We start from the raw sequence: 4,526 nt of genomic DNA, 5'->3' as shown, positions 1-4,526 counted from the left end.
TAAGCTAAGCTAACCAGCTTCTGGCTACAGCTTTGTCTTTGATGCACAGACATGAGAGTGGTGTCAATCTTCTTGTCTAACTCTCAGCAAGAAAGCAAAATTGCGAACTATTCCTTTAACACGTGTCATACAGACTGGCTTGGTATATTGGCTTGGAGAAAATACTTGCACTAAAGTAAGTTAATGATAATTATATTAGCATGCAGTAAGGTGTTAGATAAATGATAAAGGTGCTTTGTTTCTATCAGCTCATTAATGTCTTTATTAGTACAAACTACTGTAACAGACATGCAGACAGCTCTAGACATATTTCATTTGGGTTTGAATTGTGTAACTGGAAAGAAATCATTAACCCACAACACTCGACCTGCTCCCCCACATGTGACCACACTGACACAGATCGCTCCGTCCTTCAAAACCAATATTACTCTATGTTTGTATGTGAAAAGAAACCGTACCACGCCTCAACCAGGAGATGAAATGTTTGACAGAAACCATTCGTAGCGTAAAGAAACATGTGATGAAAGAAATAACATATCCTGTGCAAACAAGTTTCTACTTCCTGTGGTGTAATGTCGAGCATTTTTAGCACCGTGGGGAATTGGTATGAAGTGATTTTTTTCTCTCTCTGTTTACTTTGAAAATGCAAAATTCCCACATACACCCTTGTCATCAAAGGGGTCATTTTCATTTCTTTATGTTTTCCTTCATTCATGTTTTGTTAGAATTATAATATTGCATGAACTAAAACAGCTTTTTTTTTTAATGATTTCAAGTGACAAATGTTGCAATTTTAAATGTCATTTTATCGCCAAATTCCTCCATGATGGTGACCCCTAATTTGACCTGACCTCTGCAGACGGCGACAGCGACGTTGCCTGGATGAAGATGGACTATTCCCGAGAGCCGATTACAGCCACAAATCTGTCATCATCCTCACCTGAAAGACGAGAGGCAGACGCAGGAAGAGAGAGAGAGACGGACGGACGGACGCAGGAGAGACAGAAATAAGTGGTTCGTGTCGACGACGGTGACGACGACGATGGCGATGATGATGGAGGAAAGAGGAGAAGAGATCACGCAGAGGCCACATTCGTCCTCACCTGCGAGCCAGTCGCTGCACATCCAGTCACCCTTGGCAGACGTCCACAGCCGAACACCAGAGGGAGAAAAGGTCAGCCAGGGGCCATGGGGTCCCACCACGGGGCAAAGCTTTCCTCAATCCCTCCCTCTCTACACACACACATACACACACACTATTCCCATTCTCATTCCACATGCCCCCTTGACCTCACTATTAAAACACAGGAGCAAATCTCCTGATTGGTCACAGCGGCTCAGAAACAAATGATGCCAAATACCTGACTTCTGTATGGCCTTTTCTGCAGGGAGGCGGATTTGGCATTCCACTTGTGCAAATATATTCCGATATTGGAAATGCAGTTAGCAACAGTCCACGTGAATGTTTTTTTTTTTTTTTTTTTTTGGGGGGGGGGTCTGTTTGAGTTGTGTGGACTTTACAGGCCATGGGCGACATTTCAACAATGGCTACCAGAACAAATAATGTGTGTTGCATAAGACAGGATCGACTTAATGAGACTGACGATGGGCAGAGGTTAAAAAAATAAGACATCTGTTTAACTTTTATTAATTAATGAAAACTGTGTGGCTGTAACTGGACGTCTTGATGTCGATTTGTTGTGTTTTTTTTGTTTTTTTTTATCCGGGAAAACACTTCCTGGATGTTTTGAGTCACCGGAATCTGCGCCACCAATTCGGATAACAGGCTAATTATCTTTTATTTTGAAAGTTGTGAGTGGGAACGAAAGGTAGAGACGACGAAGTGTCGTTCACTCTTCAAAGGTAAATTCTGATTTGCTGTCACTCTTTGTGGCAAATAGTTTCATTTAAACCTGTAAGATAAACAGCAGAAGCACAGTGGAAATATAATTTTCACTTTTAATGTCTTTGTCCTGAGTCATGTTTCAGTTTTCTGCACAACAGCCTGTTTGTCTTATGTGCTTTTTATGGTTGCTTTAACTTCATTTCTTTGTTTTGTGATTTAATTTTATTCACATTTTCATAGTTTTTTGGCATGCAGTGCTCACTAAACGTTTTTACTGTTGAACTACCATGAAGTTTGGTACAAAGTTTGATTGACACATGACAGTCTGAGCATGTCATGGACCGGGCGGCGTGCACGCATGCAGCTGTGTGTGGTCTTCTTTGTGCATTAATGTGCAGAAGATGCTGCTTGTGAATCCCTGAAATGTTCATAATTGCAACAACAACAAAAAAAAAGGAGAAAGACTTAACATTTCACTTCAGTTTTTTAGTGGCGCAACAGTAGCTGAAGGATTCTTGGAGTCATGAATGGTGGGATTCTTTCAGAATATCCAGAATTCAAAATGTCAACTCTTTCATGTTATACAGTTTAAAATGTAGATTTGTGTCTTCAGGTCTTTTCCCCTGTGGTCAGAGTGCACAGTATCTTAGTCTGCAGTCACCTTCTCGCCTGAATTCAAACATGGAGGAAGCTCCATCCACTCTGTGGTTCAAGCTGTGGTCGAAACCGACACGTAGTTCCTCAGACTTTCCCAGCTGAACATTTGAATCATTTCTCAGCAGTAGAGGTGATGGAGAAAGCAACACACAGCAGTTCTACTGATGACTTTTGTTTTATCTGATGTGACTGATTTATGCTTTAAGTTAAACATGACAACAGGTTTTTCCTCACAGTGTTTATCATGATTTCATTCACATAAAGCACAACATGATTTGCGATGTCACGTCAGAAGGGAAATGGCTGATATGATGCTGTTTCCTGACTCATCGTCCTTTGCTGCGTGAATGTTTGATGTGTGTGTACAATGCTGCGTGTGTGTGTGTGTGTCTGTGTGTGTGTGTGTGTGTGTCAGTGGGATGAGAGAAAAGCCCCCTCAGCCTTCAGTGGCCTCTCTGACCCTGCCATTTGATTTTTGTTCCTCCATTGCCACTGTTTATTTCAGTTCTTCCTGTTTGTGCTCATCTGACCAGAAGAGTTGTTCCTGTGCATGCTGGGTAAAAAAAGATTTAAATTTTTTTTTTTTTTTTTTTGTTGAAATGGCAGGGTGTTGCTTTAGCTGTGGTTGTGGTGGGTAGGTGGAGGTTGGGTGTCGGTGGGGCTGGGGGTGAAATGTGTCAGTGATCACACGGCACAGAAAGAGACAGAAGACAGCTCTGGACCACAGCGCTAACATGTCAACAGAGATTAAACTAGTTTATTATTTTCAAAGAGGAAAAAAAAAAAAATTACGAAACAAAAAAGCAGTCATATTTTACACTAGTGATTATTATTAAATTTTTACAACCATTCAGTCTGCATAACATAAGGAAATAATTCTACATCTTTGTTTCTTTCGTATTTTTGGTACTCTGATTTATACATACAAATAACAAATACAGGAACTTTTTTCACAATGCATATAATCTGTGGGCAGGAAGAAAGTCTTTCAGGTGATCAAATGTGTGTGTGCGTGTGTGTGTGTGTGTGTGTGTATCTGTGTGTGTGTGTGTGTGTGTGTGTGTATGTGCACGCGTCAACACAAACCAATTGCCCGAGACCTATAGCACATCCAAATAAAAAAACAAAAAAAACAAAATAAAAAACAAAAAACAAAAAAAATAAAATAAAATAAAATAAAAGAAGAAGAAGAGAGACGCCTGCAGCCAGAGCCGCTGCCTCTCTGCAAACTTAATGCAACACAATTCACGCAGGCAAAAAAAAACCCGAGGCTGGCCTTTATCAAAAGTCTCTCCGCTCGTCTTCCCATAACTCCCCCGCCTTTTTTTTTTTTTTTCCTCTCTTTCCTCGGAGGCGTCCTCTCCTCGCTCCTCCGGCGGCAAGTCTCTCCACCTGCTGTGACTCGTACCCTTCTCGTCATTAGCTGCCCAAGGGCATATTTCCTTTTTTTTTTTCTTACTTAATTAAAAAGTCTTCATTAAATGTATGTATTTCATACAATTTGTACAAATATATTCAAGCGTCTGTCTCTCCTCATCTTGGGCAGAAGATGAAGAAGAGGGAAGGGGAGCAAGGGGTGGGGTGGTGGGGGAGGGGTGGGGGGGGGTGTGGTGGTGGGGGGGGGGTTCCTGTTACACAGGTGCAGGGTGAAGAGAGGCGGGTTTGGAAGTTTTAAGGGAGAGGGCGTCGAAAAAGTTCTGGTAAAGTCTGTTTCTGTGAATGTCTGTGTGTGGAAAAATGGCTTTTTGTACACAAATGGAGCTCCGGGTCATGTGATGAGCTGGGAGGACAGCCTCGATGTGGTCGTGGCGGCGGCTTTTGGGGGAGAAAATGTTCTTTCTCTCCCGGGTCGGAGGAAAAAAAAAAACCAAACTCTTTTTTTTTCTTACTTAATTAAAAAGTCTTCATTAAATGTACTGTATTTCATACAATTTGTACAAATATATTCAACGTCTGTCTCTCCTCATCTTCGGCAGAAGATGAAGAAGAGGAAGGGGAGCAAAGGGGTGGGGTCGGTGGGGGA

The 4,526-nt window shown here is 41.7% G+C and overlaps 1 protein-coding gene across 1 annotated transcript in view; it reads right to left on the bottom strand.

Annotated features, from left to right (window-relative positions):
- Window positions 1–3,847: 3,847 nt before the first annotated feature.
- gata3 (GATA binding protein 3) overlaps window positions 3,848–4,526 on the bottom strand; it is a gene marked incomplete in the record, with an annotated part of 10,938 nt that continues 10,259 nt past the window's right edge. Inside the window, 1 exon segment of the mRNA XM_022749271.1 lies at window positions 3,848–3,985.

Source organism: Seriola dumerili, unplaced genomic scaffold, assembly GCF_002260705.1.
Source record: "Seriola dumerili isolate Sdu_G_001 unplaced genomic scaffold, Sdu_1.0 BDQW01000138.1, whole genome shotgun sequence".
Classification (NCBI taxonomy): domain Eukaryota; kingdom Metazoa; phylum Chordata; class Actinopteri; order Carangiformes; family Carangidae; genus Seriola; species Seriola dumerili.
This window is presented reverse-complemented; position numbering and strand designations above follow the sequence as displayed.